This window comes from Pelodiscus sinensis, chromosome 29 (assembly GCF_049634645.1).
Source record: "Pelodiscus sinensis isolate JC-2024 chromosome 29, ASM4963464v1, whole genome shotgun sequence".
Taxonomy (NCBI): Eukaryota; Metazoa; Chordata; order Testudines; family Trionychidae; genus Pelodiscus; species Pelodiscus sinensis.
In genome coordinates this window covers 2,190,592-2,207,658 of record NC_134739.1, presented here as the reverse complement: position 1 = coordinate 2,207,658, position 17,067 = coordinate 2,190,592, and positions in this window count along the sequence as shown.

Genomic DNA, 17,067 nt, shown 5'->3' with positions numbered 1-17,067 from the left:
AGAAAAAGTGTTGAGGCTGAAGCATTCTTGAAGTTGGTGGGAAGGTATATTTTCTTTCCAAGATGTGGTGAGTCCTGGTGGACTGGGCTCTGACTGCTGAAGGAGACTAAGGCTTGGATCCCCAAAGATACTTGCTTCAGAGGGGTAGCTGAGTTAGTCGGTAACATCTGAAGAAGTGGATTATGCCCACGAAAGCTCATGTTACCATCTGCATGTTTTGTTAGTCTTTAAGGTGCTATTTGACTATTTTTTTTTTTCAAAGATTCTGGCTCTCGGAAGACCCACAAAGCCAAACTTGCAACTTTTAAGTCCCAGAGAAATGGGCCACCTCACCACTGCAACACCTGCACTCTCCTAAACAGTGTTCTGTCAAGAGACAGTTGGGTAACTCAGACAAGCAGCACCTCAGCACCTACAATACACTGGGTACCTCAGGCAAGTCCATCATCATCATAAAAGTGCTGCACAGGTTGCCCAACCAAGACGATGCCACACCGTGCCTGCCTAACACAGCTCTGCACTGAGTACGGCACTGACTACCATTGCACTGAGTACAGCAGCACTTCAAGTGGTCATCATGGCACCACAGCAGCTAGCAGGGCAGCTGCATGGCACCGCTCCCTCCCTCGCTGCCTATAGCAACTCCCCATGCTGCATGTTCTGCACCTATGGTACCACAAGCACTATCTTCCTCCATACCAGCAGAACTCTCCATGCCTCGCACTCCTATCATTAGTTACAGGAAGCACAGATACCTGGCAATCTCTTCTACCCTAAAGTTTCCATTTGAATGATGACAAACAACCTCACTCACCATTTTCTAATTACACAGACTGACTCTACCCCCTGTCAACTGAAGGGGATGACGACTTAACTGTTTTCTCATCGCAGCTATCTCCATGCACAGAGGCATCCGGAATGTTGTTTAGTTCCGTCGAGCCTGACTTTACCAGAGCATCCATGACTCCCTGCGCACCATATCCATGGATGCCACCACCAATCCTCTATCCCCCACCCCCTGGCACTTGTGGAACCAATGGCCTCAACAATATAAGAAGAGACTACACAAAACTAAGCACACGGCAAAAACTCTCTCTTCCCTCACCCAATCTCCTCAAATGGGCATGGGGAAAAATGAAACTGAAGAACATCATTCCCCGAATTCGGCTTCAGGGGCATTACTTGGCCAAAACTCACCATCCTGTATGGATGAGGACATCATGCCACCGTCCTCTACAACCACCAAGGACTTCTCTTCTTTCCAGGATCTCTTTAAAAGGGTTGCAACTGACTTGAATATTCCCATGGAGGAAGTGCAGGACAAACAGCATGAAATCACAAATATCCTTCAGGCAACACCTGCAAAAATTGCTTTGCCAATTAACCCTGCTATACTCGAACCCGCCAAGACTTTGTGGCAGACACCTGCCTCAATCCCACCTACCTGCAAAAAGATAGACCATAAGTATTATGTCCCACCTAAGGGCTCAGAATTTCTGTTCACTCACCCACCACTGAATTCACTGGTAGTGAATGCAACTCAGCAGAGGAATAAGCAACAAAACTGTTCTACACTGTCGGATAAGGACAATAAAAAACTTGACTCACTTGGGAAGAAAGTGTACGCTTCAGCAATGCTATAAATGAGAGTAGCTAACTATGCCGCACTCCTCGGCAAATATGATTTCAATAATTATGCAAAGTTCAACACCTTTATTGATGACATACCAGACAATAAAAAGGCACAGTTCAGAGCGATTGTCTCGGAAGGCCAGGTAATATCACACACAGCCCTTTAAGCTGCCTTGGATGCAGGTGATAGGGCTATAAGAACAACAGCCCTCGCAGTTGTCATGTGATGATGCTTATGGTTCAATTTATCAGCTTTCCCTTGCCAAATCCAACCATCAGTTGAGGACCTGAGATTCGAGGGTGAGAAGCTCTTCTCCTCAAAAACCAACGAGGTCCTCCACTCAGTGAGAGACTCTAGGGGTACATTATGTTCTCTGGGAATTCAGACACTTGGAACAAGGACAAGACATTACAGATATCCTATATACCATTATTAAAAGCAAGACCACCTGCCATACCAGCAATGTGGCTGTAATAGACAACAGCGGTGACCCCAAACTAATAGTTCCAGTCGCCCATCCCAGCCAAATAAGCAAATCTGACCCATTTGTCGAGAGACCGAAAACCATACTACCTCCTCCGGAGCTCCCAAATACGAACAAACCCTTTAATTATCACCTGCTGCCATTCCTTGACAAATGGCGCACCATCAGATCTGACAAGTGGGTGATACAGACAATTTCCTCTGCATACCCCATCCCTTTCCTCTTTTCCCTCCTCCCGCAACCAAGCCACTCACCCCATCCCTCTTCAGGGACCCCTCTCATGAGATCATACTACAGCAAGAGGTGGATCACATCCTACAACTAGGAGCCAGAGAACCAGTGCCACTGGAATTTCACAGGACTGGTTTCTACTCCCATTATTTCCTCATAGAGGAAAAATTGGTGGCTGGCTCCCAATTCTTGACCTGAGAGCACTCAATACATTTGTCAAAAGACAAAAATTCAAAATGGTCACATTGGCTACCATTATCTCTGCTCTGGATCTTGGCAACTGGTTTTCGTGTCTCGACCTACAAGATGCATACTTTCATGTGTTCGTGCGACCCACTCACAGACATTTTCTCCGTTTTACCCTAGGTTCACAACGCTACCAATATACAGTCCTACCCTTCAGACTCTCCACGGCACCAAGGTTTTTTTTCCAAGGTATTGGTAGTGGTCACAGCTCACTTCAGGAAGTATGGAGTCCCTATCTATTAATACCTCAATGATTGCCTCATCAAGGCAAGAACCAGACATGATTCCTACCACTGTACTCACATGGTCCAACTTTGTTTCCAATCACTAGGACTTCTTATAAATGAGAGCAAATCAGTGCGCTCTCACACTCAATTCATACAATTCATTGGCTCCCATCTCGACTCCACCACAGCCATGGCCTCCCTACCTACCAACAGGTTCCTCAGGATCAGCCAACTAGCGCATTCGCTCTGTACAATGCCACTTGTCATGGTCAACTTCTCAGTCACATGGTGTGCAACCCTGTGGTCCCCACCGCACACCTATTTATGAGGTGTATCCAGGGTTGGCTCAGCTAAAAGCCCAACATCCTCCCGATGACCAAAAGACTATCACTGCCACACAGGATAAAGACCTCACTACGGTGGTGGACAAAACAGTACTACCTCTGCAGGGGCATACCTTTTCAAAAACCAGAACCCACAGTGGTCATCACCACAGATGCCTCCCACAGGGGTGGGGAGCGCACATGAAAGGACTCTCAACACAGGGCCTATGGACCACAGCAGAGTGGACATTACACATCTATGTCCTTGAACTCAGAACTGTATGGCTGGCATGCTAGCATTGCCTTCCCCGCATCACTGGAACCCGGGTCAGAATATATACGGACAATACAGTCTGTATGTTCTATATAAACAGAGTGAGGTGCATGATCACAGGCACTTTGCAAGGAGGCCATAACACTCTGGAGCTGGTGCCTCACCCGTGACATCTCCTTAAATGTGTGCCACCTCCCCGGTGTCCTCAATATGATAGTGGACACCCTCAGCACAGCCCTATCCCAAAGCCACTAGTGGAAACTCGACAGAGCAGTTCTGAGTGACAGTCACGTGATGGAGACATCCTCATATGGACTTATTTGCCACCAAAGTGAACAAGAAATGTCCACTGTTCTGCTCCAGAGCGGACATGGAGAAGCAATCCCTCAGAGACGCTCTCATCCTGAAATGGGATGTGCCTTTGCGCTACACATTTTCCCCCTTTTTTCCTTCCTCAACAAAGTACTCATAAAAAATACGGAGGGACAAAGCAAGAGTGATCCTCATAGCACCTTGCTGGCTTCATCAACCATGATTTCCCCACCTAAACAGATTGGCCTGACACCAGCCAATCAGCCTTCCACACAGCCCAATCATAGTATCTCAAACAGGAATCACTATTCCTTCCCCTCAGTTTCTGACTCTTCACCTCAAAGCATGGTACCTAGAATCATAGACTCATAGAGCTGGAAGAGACCTCAGAAGGGCATCCAGTCCAGCCTCCTGCCCTAGGCGGGGCCGCTAATCCCAACTAAATCAACCCAGCCAGGGCTTTGTCAAGCCAAGACTTTAAAATCTCTAGGGATGGAGACTCCACTACTTCCCTAGGTAACCCATTTCAGTGCTTCATCACTCTCCTAGTGAAATAGTTTTCCCTAATATCCAAGCTGGACCTCTCCCACCGCAACTTGTGACCATTGTTCCTTGTTCTGCCATCCGTCACAACCGAGAACAGCCTTTCTCCAGCCTCTTTGGAACCTCCCTCCAGGAAGTTGAAGGCTGCTATCAAATCCCCCCTCACTCTTTGCTTCTGCAGACTAAACCAGACCCAAGTCCCTCAGCCTCTCCTCATAAGTCATACGCTCCAGCCTCCTAATCATTTTGGTTGCCCTCCTCTGGACCCTCTCCAATGCATCCACATCCTTTTTGTAGTAGGGAACCCAAAACTAGACACAGTACTCCCAGATGCACTGCTATCAGAAATCCACTCTGAGGTGCTGGGGTGTACCTACATCTACTGTGGAGCACCCCCAGGGATGCTTATCTCGAAGAATGTCAGTTACAGGAAGGTGAGTAACCTTCTCTTCTTTCAGTCCCCCTGCCTAGTGTTTTGATTCCCCCTACCCCAATCTTTTAAGTCTCTCTAAGACCATCCCCTCTTTATTTTGTCTTCCCATTATGCCTAATTTCTGAATTTCTAATGTTGGTCTGTTAATTTGTGATTCCATTCTTACCTTGATCTTGACAGTCTGTGGATGGTATAAATAGACTTTTTTTGTTGGACTAATTGAGTTTTTCTATTTACTTTCTATATCTTTCATGTAACGTTCTGAGCTAGACTTTGATTATCTTGGACAACTTAGAGTTCTGGCCTCTGTACAACACTGTGGTCTGCATCCAGCCTTCTGGCTGCAGGCTCAGAGCACACCTATAAGATTGGGGATGAGTGATGAGAGAAGCATTCCTCCACCTAGCTTGAAAATACCACTTCAGGGGCTTTGGGGCTTAGACTTGAGCTGCTCATTAGTTGGGAGGAAAAGGGGTGTCAGGACTTAGGTGGCTTTGGGCAGGTCTACAATACAGGGACACGTCAATTTAAGCTATGCAATTCTGTTATATCTTAGATTAGTAGGATAACAGAAATCAACATAGTTTAGACCTACATACCACAGGGTCCACACTGTGCCCACACTCTGCTGGATCAACAGAAGAAACTGTCCTATCAACTCCCTTTACTGTTCGTTCAGGTGGAGTATGGGACTTAACAAGAGAGTGATCGGTGATCAATTTAGTGAGTGTCTACTAGACCCACTAAATTGACTTTCAGGGAATTGATCACCCACAGTGTAGATCCACCCTGTAGTGAAGACAAGCCCTTTGTGACTGCCATCTGATGGAAACATAGGCGCTTAGAAGTAAGTTTTGACTGCGGATGAAAGCATGCCTCCCTGCCTTGATGGACAGACTTGTGGTAGCTCAGCCTGTGCTAATCCATTAAAAATAGCAATGTGGACATTGTTGAACTGATGGAAGCTCGAACTCTCCATCTAAGCTTGGATCCGCAGCTTTGGGTGGATTTGAACTCACAACCAACCCCTGTGGTCTAAGGTCAGGTGGCTAGCCTGAGCTTCAATATCCACACAGATGTTTTTAGCACACTTAGCTTGAGCTCAGCCAGCATGAGTCTTATCTGCCGGGTCAGGGAGACACTCACCCCAGCTGCAGTGTAGCCATCTCTTAGGAGCCTGTTTGATTAGGGGGTAATAATTTCAGTTTTGAAAATGTCAGTGTGCTTAAATGGTGGAATTTAGGTGTGTTAAAGAGGCCGATAAGCTTGTGAATACCTTTTTAAGGACCTGGGTTTTAGGCATTGCTGATTCATCTATTTAGACAAGATCACAATACTTTTTCTTTGGTTTGGTTTGCTAGCAATCCCCCCTCACTCTTCTGCTGGACCCAAAGTTCCCCTTAAGCCTCCCCAGCCGGACAACGAGCACTTTCCCCAGGAGCTGCTGACATAACACCTGTGGGTTGGGTGGGTTGGATTTGAAATGGATGGGGTGCCTGGAGGCAGAAATTGCATGTTGGAGCCAGGCCAAAGTTGGCAGCATGGGCCCTGACAGAGACTGAGGTGGGTAATGTCCTCCTAAGATCTCTGAGCCCCTGCTGCATTGAAGGCATATTTTATTAGGTCCTCAAGTAAGACTTGACTAGCACTGCCCTTTCACCCTCTGCCCCAAGGAGCAGAATGCTGTGATTACTCAGTCTCACCACCCAGAAAACTTCTCATATCTCTGTTCTTAACAGGCCTGCCTTGGGGTGGAGTTAGGCTGAGCAGCAGCATCTTTCCAGGTCTAGTGGTGACCCTACCAGCCATTGCCATAGGGAACGCATCACACTGCACTGCAGGGTGAAATCTCATTGGGGGGGTGGTGGTGGCCATGGACAGAGCCCCATTATAGATAGGGCGTGAGACCATTGCTCCTTGTTCTTCCATCCATCACTACTGTGAACAGCCTTTCTCCATTCTTTCGAACTTCCCTTCAGGACGTTGAAGGCTACTATGAAATCCCCCCCTCACTTTTCTGTGCTGCAGACTAAATAAACTAAATAAACCCAAATCCCTCAGTCTCTCCTCATAGGTCATGCACTCCAGCTCCTTTATCATTTTTGTTGCCCTCCGCTGGACCCTCTCCAATACATCCACATTCTTTCTATAGCGGGGGGCCCAGATCTGGACACTATTCCAGATGTGGCCTCACCGGAGCTGAATAAAGGTCTTGTTTAGACCATACGTCTGTGGACACCTTTTAATAGTTTTGAAGGGGCCCTTTCCCTGGATGTCTGGGCTCTATTAAGAAGGTCGAGATAAAAAGCAATGTAAAAGGACACATTCTACCATTTTTCCGTCACCTCTTAGATTCGACTGAAGGGCACAAATGTTAGTTTCAGTATATGCAAGGCAATAAACAGAGATGCGCAAAATAAAAAGGTTGTTGGTCAGTGTATAAAAAATATAAGTAGCTCAGTGTCTGAGTCTGTAATGCCAAAATGCTGGCTTTTCCCTCTGGGCGGCGCTGTTGCCTGAAATGCTGGCTGTTTCCTCTGGGTGGTCTGTGTTGCATGGGGAGTGCAGGGCCCAAGTGGCCTGTTGGTCCCCCGTGGCGGCCCCGTTGAGTGGCACAGAAGTCAGCCGAGCGCCACGGCGGGAGGGGAACGGGGCGGGGTGGTGTGCGGCGTGACACCGGCTCCAGGCCCTGCCCCTGGCCATGAACATCACCACCCCGCCCTCCTTCGCCTCCCGCCATGGCACTTGGCTGACTTCTGCGCCGCTCAGCCAGGCCGCCGCGTGGGAGCAAGTGGTGCAAGTGACCATTTGGGCTCCTCGTGCTGCATGTGGAGCGCGGAGCCCAAAAGGCCATTTGGGCTCTGCGATCCCCTGAGTGAGAGGCAGGAGGGGAGGAGAAGAGAAAGAGACAGAGAGAGAGGCAGGAGGTGGGGGGAGAGCTGAGAGAGAGGGGGGAAAGCAGTAGGAGGGGGGAGAGAGATGGAGCAAGAGATGGGAGGCTCAGGAGAGAAGACTGACATGGAGGAGAGACCTGAAAATCCTGTCTTATGACGGGCTAATTGGCTAGTAAAATAATGAAAGTTTAAAGCCATAAAAATTACACACACAAATAGATCCATTCACACATGCAAACGGTGATAGTTTCTAAAAGGTGGGTGGAAGGGTGACTTGGGTGGGACAGCTGGATTCGATCAGAGATTCTGGGTGGGCAGGAATACAAGAGGTTCCTGGGCTTGGCATAGAGAGTGTGTCCTCCCATGTTCATAGCGTGACAGGACTCCAAGAAGAGATGAGCTGTCCATTGCTTGTTTCTTTGCAATGCCGAGGATCCGTGTGAGTGACTGTGATGGAGTGGACTAAGCCCCCTACAGGAGGCCGGAGGCCTTGCCACACCCCATCCCAGTGAGAAGAGCAGAAAAAAGGTCCTCCAGGCAGGATAGAGTGGCTACTGGCTCAAGCCTATGTGTAATTATTCCCTCTTGTGATATGCAGAGAAATTTTCTGAACTCACCACTAGTGTGTGTGTGAATATCACTGTGACGGCGCGTTGGGTTTTTCCCGTCTCCTGCACCCCCGAAATGGCACGAACAGACTCCACCAGCCAGTAGAACAGAGGGAGTTTATTGCTTCTCCGGGATACAGCACAGATGTAATCTGGTTGCAGGAACTGGGGCTAGGAGGCCTCAGTGCCCCCCCTTGAGATGGGCCCTACAATCCCAGCCCCCTCCCTAGCTCCTTCTCCCCTGCTTCCCAGACTGAAAACCAACCCTCTTCCAGCCCTGCCCCCCAGCCAGGGGCGGCATCCCACCTTCCTTTGTTTCTCTCCCTGGGGGGTAGCTGGTCAGACAGGTTGAGAGACCCTCTTTGCATAATGACTCATCCCCTGCCCTGCTGGGCTGCGCTACAGCCAGCAGCCGGTGGAGGTAACCCACTGCCCAGCATAGCAACCAGTAAGGTACCCCCCACTACGTCACACTCACTTTATGTGGAGTGGAGGAGGAATGGAGATGATAGCACTGCCCAGCGAAGGTAAGAGACCACTCCAAGGGATGAATCAGGAGGGGTTGGGGCAGGAGTCAGGGTCTCTCCTACTCTGCTCTTCAGATGGTTTAGGGATACTCTGTGGTTCCCATCTCAGAGGCAGGGCTCTGCATATCTGGAATCGGGGGCCAAGCTGAACAAGCGTTACCCTGAGTCGCAGCTTTCGTCACAAAGCACTTGTTTTCTAGCCCTTCTGGGTGCAAAGGAAACTCGGAAGTGTCTACCCTCTCTTGCCCTTGCCAGGGCATCATGTATACTTCAAGTCCTGATCCCACGGGGTGGCCTCTGCTGGCCAGACACCCAGCGACCAGGACAGGAGAATTTCCACCTGCCCAAAGCAGCCCCTAGGGGCTACCAGCATTCCTGAAGATGGGATCTGGCCTTGGGTATCTGGTTGGGTCTAGCTGGGGAGGCAACAGCAGAAGAATGAGGCCAGACCATCCCTTAGTTTTTGTACAATGCCTGGTACAGCACAGGGCCTGCTATGCAGATCCCCAGCCTCTGGGTCTGGCTGCTGGGCTCTGGGCATGACTTGCTCCCTGTAGCACTGGATAGTCGTGCGGTGCGGTGCTGTGCTGTGCTGTGCTGGGCAGGGCTGGGAGCAGGTGTGGGTGTGCTGCTCCTGCCTGGGCCTAGCCTGCAGGATGCAGTCAGAGATGGAGCAGGGCAGAGTGAGGCTGAACATGGGAGCCTTCTCTGGGCAGCCTAGTTGGTGACAGGGTACATTGTTCCAGTGAGGAGGGAGGCTCTGTAATCCTGCCTCAAGCTGTGAGGATCTAATCTGTGGGTCTGTCTTCCAGCTCTGCGCATGGGCAGCCAGAAAGATCCATGTTTTAACTCATCAAGAACAGCTCTTATGGACTAGAGCCAGAAGGTGAGAGAACAGGTGGTGCTAGGTGTTGGAAACGTAGCAGCGACAGGTGTGGGAAAAGTGTTCAGTGCTGGGGGTGGAAGAGTCTGGCTGTGCTGAACAGCACTGGAAAAGCAGGTCATGCTAAGTGCTGGAGAAGTGGGCAATGCCAGGTGTAGGAAAAGTGGGCAGTGCTGGGTAGTTGTGTCAGAGAGGCAGGCAGTGCTGGGCAGTGTGGTAGAAATGGACAGTGCTGGTTGCATGACCTCTCGGGGTGACCCTGCTGAGTCCTAGCCTTCGTGCTGTCACCTGCTGCCAAACCCAGCCCTGCTGGGACTCCACTGGCCCCAGGCCGTGAACTAGGATATGAATTTGACCCACTTTTCCCATGAGCAAGGGCAGCAAAGCAGGGCTGGTGTGCCTGACTCCCCTGTTGTGGGCTCTGAGAAGCTGTTGAAGGCAGCTCCCTGGTCACGCGCTACAGAGTCTACTAGATTGACTGCTGTAGCCGTCACCAGGAATGGACTCACACTGAAAGAGTGGTGCTGTCTGATACAAGTAGCTGGTCTCTCTCCCTGCTAGCTTCCTGGGTGTCCCGGACAATGTTCTTTCTGTCAATGCCACACTCCCTCTCTCAGCAGAAAGTTTTGACTGTGCCCTTGGGAGGGGACAGAACCTACCAGGGTGGCTGCGTTTGCCTGTTGAGTTGCTAGTTGCATGCTATTGTGGGTCAGGATCTTGCTCCTCTCCTCCAGTTAGGTGGGACCAAGTGCTGGTCTGCGCAGGGACAGGACCCAGTTCTTCACAGGGACAGGCCTGTGCCTGGGCTGCTGCCAGCTGTCTCTCCTGTATCTCAGCCCCCTGTGACTGTGCCTTGCCCTTGCTCTGCAGATGATGGTGCTTCTCCTGCACATCATTAGCACCATGGCTCTTCAAGTGATTGCTCATGTCCATACCATGCAGGGGTGTGCATGCCACATGCATACGTCCTTAGCAGTACCCTTTGGGCCATCGGGGAGCCCCCTGAAGTGGTGCTGCTATATCATCTCATATAGACCCCGGCTGGCCCTCTCCCCCCTCAGTTCCTTACTGCCCAGAATGGGCATTGGAATGTACTTTGCAAGTGTGCTTAGGATTCACCTCTGTGTTCCTGTTCAGGTCACGCAGGGCATGTCTGGGCCTCAAGGCTTCAAGCCTGTGTGAAGTGTCTGAAACCCATGCCCTTTGGGGACCCCCGCGAAGCCTGTCTGAAGTGCCTCAGCGAGGCACGCTTGTCGGACAATTGCAAGGTCTGTAGAGGAGGGTTTCCCAACCTATGGGTCGGGACCCAAATATGGGTCGCCATTACACTTCAAAAAGGTTGCCAGGTGTCTCCCCAGGTGGCTCTTAAGGAGCCAGTCACACATTTTTTGCTGTAGAGGTTTCATGCCCTGGACAAAGCAGGAAAAGGGCTCTCACTTGAAGATCCTCTGAATGGAGATGGCTGTTTGACTGGCACAGGAGTTGGCACCAGCTACAGAGAGCGCACCAGCTTCAGTGCATGAGGCACCTGGACACTTGCATGCCTCTCTGGCGCTGCATCGGGCTGAGCAGCACCACTTACGGTCAGAAGAAACGGAGGCATAGGAGGAGCAGATCTCTGTTGAGGCATGTGCTGAAAGTGCACCTGCAGTCGGGGCACTCAGCATCGGCAGGTTCAGCACCCAGGGCACTGGTCTCCAGCCAGCACCAGCCCAGTCCATGCCATGACCCTAGCCTGGAAGAGGATCTTGCTGAGTTGTGGACCCTCTGACACTAGACACCTTTGAGGCCGCAAGGGAGCTCATTGATCTCACTTTGTCTCCAGCTGGCACCGAGAGAGATCAGGACTCTGAATTTCCCCACACTGACCCCCACGCATCAGGGGCTTCAGCACTGGGCCTGAGGGTGTATCTCCAGGCCCCTCCAGCACTGGCACTGCCTTCGCCATTGGCACCAACACTGGTGCTGACTTTGACGTTGGCACCTGCACTTCCCTCAGCTATGGTGCACAGAGCCCTGGCACTGACCTCTTCGGAGCTGGCACCTGAGGCCCAAACCACACTGCCTCCTCCACCTCTGCACTGCTGGAAGCCGGAGTCGATGGCTAGACATACACTGACCTGACAGTCTCTGACAGTCATCATTCCCCTTTATTCAGCTTTGGTGAGGAAGCATCTGGAGTACTGTGTCCAGTTCTGGGCCCCCCACTACAAAAAGGATGTGGACGCATTGGAGAGGGTCCAGCGGAGGGCAACCAAAATGATTAGGGGGCTGGAGCATGTGACTTATGAGGAGAGGCTGAGGGACTTGGGTCTGTTTAGTCTGCAGAAGCGAAGAGTGAGGGGGGATTTGATAGCAGCCTTCAACTCCCTGAAGGGAGGTTCCAAAGAGGATGGAGAGAGGCTGTTCTCAGTAGTGACAGATGGCAGAACAAGGAACAATGGTCTCAAGTTGTGGTGGGAGAGGTCCAGGTTGGATATTAGAATCATAGGACTGGAAGGGACCTCGAGAGGTCATCGAGTCCAGCCCCCCACCCTCACGGCAGGACCAAGTTCCGTCTACACCATCCCTGACAGATGTCTATCTAACCTGTTCTTAAATATCTCCAGAGAGGGAGATTCCACCACTTCCCTTGGCAATTTATTCCAATATTTGACCACCCTGACAGTTAGGAATTTTTTCCTAATGTCCAATCTAAACCTCCCTTGCTGCACTTTAAGCCCATTACTCCTTGTCCTGTCCTCAGAAACCAAGAGGAACAAAGTTTCTCCTTCCTCCTTCTGACACCCTTTAAGATATTTGAAAACCGCTATCATGTCCCCCCTTAATCTTCTATTTTCCAAACTAAACAAGCCCAGTTCATGAAGCCTGGCTTCTTAGGTCATGTTCTCTAGACCTTTAATCATTCTTGTCGCTCTTCTCTGTACCCTTTCCAATTTCTCCACATCTTCCTTGAAATGTGGCGCCCAGAACTGGACACAGTACTCCAGCTGAGGCCTAACTAGTGCAGAGTAGAGCGGCAGAATGACTTCACGAGTTTTACTTACAACACACCTGTTGATACAACCTAGAATCATATTTGCTTTTTTTGCAACAGCATCACACTGTTGACTCATATTCAACTTGTGGTCCACTATGACCCCTAGATCCCTTTCCGCCATGCTCCTTCCTAGACAGTCGCTTCCTATCTTGTATGTATGGAACTGATTGTTCTTCGAGTGGTTGCTCATGTCCATTCGAAGTAGGTGTGTGCGCCACATGCACCACGTCTTCCGGAGCGTTTTCCCTAGCGGTACCCGTAGCGCCAGCAGGGCGCCCCCTGGAGTGGCGCCGCCATGGCGTGGCATAAGTACCCCTGCCGGCGCTGCCCCACCTCAGTTCCTTCTTACTGCCGTGTCGGTGGTTGGAGCGTCTCTCTCTCTATAGCTGTTAGGCTTAGATAGTTTAATGGTTCCCGTTTCACACTTTGTAAATAGTTGTGTAGTTAGATAGTTAGTTTTTTTTGTTTTGTTCCTTGCCCTCCTTGGGGGTAAGGAATGCCAGGGCCGCAAGGCTTTAAAACGTGCGCTGACTGCGGGAAGTTTATGCCCAGGGGCGACCCACACGACAGCTGCCTTAAGTGTCTGGGTGAGGCCCATTTGGCAATAGCCTGCAAGATCTGCAAGTCTTTCAAGCCTCGTACTAGAAAGGACAGAGTTTCCCACTTGAAGCTTCTCCTCATGGAGACGGCGCTTCAACCGGCACCGCCGGACCAGCCTGCGGTGCACAGCGCACTGGCCTCCACGCGCGAGGCCGTACACCGGGCATCGGTGGCAAGCTCCCGACACCGGTCTCGCTCTCCCCCTTCTAAGAGGGTGAAGAAGTCCCGGGGCAGGTCCCCGTCCAAGAAGCCGGTGTCAGCTGGACACCGCACCGCTAGCTCACCGGTGCGTGCCTCCCCTCTGGTGCACCGGCGGCACTGGGGGGGGCTAGCGAGCCCGGGCAGCTTGCCCTCTCATCGTCCGTCTACGCCGGACACCTAATCAGCCTTACGACCTCCCCGCCATCATCGGTTGACTCGGATGGGTCGAGGTCGCCCATGGGGCAAGCCCCAAGGGTGCCACTATCGCCCTTGCATGACCAGGGTCGGCATGCTAAAGTGGCATGCATTGGGACCAACCACGCTGGGTTTGGCTCCCACTGCTACTACGGGCTCCTTCACGACGCCGGGTCATCATTCCCAGGGAGCCTTGAGCCATGGCAGGCCATTGCTCTCCAAGTTGCCAGAGCCCCGCTTGGCCGTACCGGTGCCATACTCCCAAGGCTATCTGGCTTCCCAAGAGTCGACGTCCGTCTCCGTGACTCAGTGGTCCACCCCGGTACCAGGCATGGGCACCCCAGTACCGCTCGAGTTGGACACGACTCGGTTGGCATCAAGCCTGAGCACCTTAGTGCCGTACCTATTGGCCACGCAACAGGCACCAGGCCTGGACACCCTGTTGCCGCAGCCACAGTTGGCGCAATCGACACCGGGCCTGGGCACCCCGGTGTCACGGCTGCAGTCGGCGCAATCGGCACCGGGCCTGGGCACCCCGGTACCGCAGCCCCTGACGGCACCGCTTCCACTATTTCAGCCATCGCAATGGGCACCGAGCTTGAGCACCTTGGTACCGTAGCTACTGCAACGCAGCCAACACCGGCCTAGGCACCCCGGTGCCGCAATTGGCGCACACGGCACCGAGCCTGAGCACCTCGGTGCCGCAATTGGCGCACACGGCACCGAGCCTGGGTACCTCGGTGCCGCAAATGCCGCCTCAAACAGCACCGGGCTTGGGCACCCAGCTGTTGGTGCCATTGGAGTTTGCCGCACTGGGTCTGGGTCCCCCGGCACCACGGACGACCCGTCTGCGCCGTGCGCATGCAGGCAAGCCGGAGTCGATGGCCAGGTTTGCGCCGCACTCCTCGTCGGCTTCACTGTGGCCGGAATCCGATTACTCTTTGGACTCGGACGCGGTGTCAGTATGCTCAGGGTCTTCGGGAGCTTCTTACCTCATAGGCATGTTTTCTAGACCTTTAATCATTTTTGTTGCTCTTTTCTGGACCTTTTCCAATCTCCCCCCATCTTTCCTAAAATATGGTGCCCAGTACTGGACACAATACTCCAGTTGAGGCCTAGTCAGTGCAGAGTAGAGTGGAAGAATGACTTCTTGCTTACAATACGCCTGTTGGTTAGAGCAAATAAACTTTCCCCGTGTCTCCCCTATTTATCAACCAGTGTTAATGACACTTGAGGTGTTTTTATTCTTTTTTTAGAGCCCTCCTGTTGTGTGGCCCTAAGCTGTGGCTTAGCTTAGACCCTAATCAGGCCGTGGGCTGGGGAAGCACAGAGGGCCTGACCAGGTTAACCAGGTTTCTGACCATCCGATCCCAAGGCTCTGCCCCAGCCAGAATCATGGTTCTGATCTGAGTGGGCTCTCTGGGCTGGGAGACAGAGCCCTTGTGTAGCCACATGACGCGATCACCTGAGGAAACTGATCACCATGGTGGGGTAAGGCTGGGGACCACCTCTCAGAGTGTGGGGGCAGCACAGGCATGGGGAGCCAAACGTTTGTTCTCAGGGGGCAGGGAGGGGCAGAAGTTTGAAGCTGGTTGGGGGTGTGAGAATCTTCCAGGCCCGTGAGCCCCAAGAAATCCCTGCTCTGCACCGCGGGGAGCTAGGGAGGGAAAGGCCTTTCCCCAGTGATATCCCTGCCCATCTCTTCACCGCCTCAGGACCTGCACCATAGGAGAGGGCCTGAGTGAAGAGCACCCACCTGCTGTTCTACAGCAACCCAGCTGCCCTCCCCCCCAGCAGCTGTTCCAAAGGCCGGCAGAGAATATCATACCCCAAATCCATCCCTAGTGTCCATCCCGACCTCCCTGCCAGCATGAGATCAGGCTCCCTGCACTCCACAGGCTTGGGCCTCAGTTCATGGGGAGAAGGGACTGGGGACAGCAGGGGTCACGGACAACTCAGGGCAGCCAGGGGGCTACACAGGCCATGCAAGGACCCAGCTAGAATGGCTGGAGTGGAGAGAGCTGCACCAGGCCCAGAGGGAGATGGAGCTAAGGGACAGGGCAAAATGAGTGATTCTATGATGTTCCCTGCAGGGGAAAGTGGTTCAAGGGGCTCTGGTGTCCCTTTCCAGGCATCAGTGCTAGAGTTGGACAGCTGCTCCTATTTTCTTTTTCTGGGGCTGGTACTAAAGCCCAGGCAGAAGGTCATGTGCAGTGAGTATGATCCCTGCACATCCCCTAGGATCCAGGCTTCAGCTGCATACTCAGCAAGAATTCCAGGAAGGCTTGGCCTGGGTCAGGCTCAGTGCTTCAGGCAGCTGGGCTCAGCCCCAGCCCCAGCCCCAAGGAGGCTGGTGCAGGCTCCCCTAGCATGGAGGTGCCGTGGCTACTTTCCTCTCCCTGTCCAGGATTTCTGCTCCATGAAGTTGGTTCTCCCCTATGGGGTGGGGATGTTTGTAAGGTTCCAGGCCCTTCCCCTTGTGGGCACCATATGGCTTTGGACCATCCTGTGAGGGAAGAGTGGGGGATGGGGGGGTCGCCAGTGGGGTTGGGGCTTGTGCGCATCCCAAAGGATTAGGGAGGCTACATCCAACTCTGATTCTCACTCTTGTCTCTATGGGGATGCAGGACACTGCTCTCGAGGAAGTTCAGAGTGCAGGCATCGCTGCGGTCGGCCTGGCAAGCCAGAGGTGCAGTGAATCCCATCCCCATGAGCTCCCCCACAAACAGATGCTGCTCAGCCAACTGCTGGTAAGTGGGGGTGTGACAGGGAGTTACCCCGAGGGTTCACTCTGGGAGCTGTGGGAATCACTGCTGGGCTGGACCGTTCTCACATTGCTTTGTTGCAGACACAGACACCCTCACAGGCCCTGATCTCACCCAGGAACAAACATCCCAAGGTGCAGAAAGAACAGCAAATGCGACAGGTGACCAACTTGGTGTTAGGGCTTAAACAGAACATGGCAGCTTACAAAAAGTGGAAGTGGTCAGATGATGAGGGAAGATAAAAATATTGCTCAAGCATGCGGAGATGTAATCAGGAAGGCTTAAGTGAAATTGCAATTGCAGCTAGCAAGGGATGTGAGGGGTAGCAACAAGGTCCGTGAAACCGTGGGACCCTTACTGAATGGGAGAGGCAACCTAGTAGCAGAGGACACAGAAAAAGCTGAAGTACAAAAGGCTTTTTCTGCCTCCGTCTTCACAGACAAGGTCAGCTCCCAGGGTGTGTCTAGACTACACCTCCCTGTCTACAGATAGATGTAGATTAGGCACACTGAAATCGCTAATGAAGCAGGGATTTAAATATCCTGCACCTCATTAGCATAAATATGGCCACCGCTTTTTTCGGAAGAAAAAAATGGCAGTCTAGACGTGGATCTGTTGAAAATAAAGCCTTTTTTGACAGATCCCATA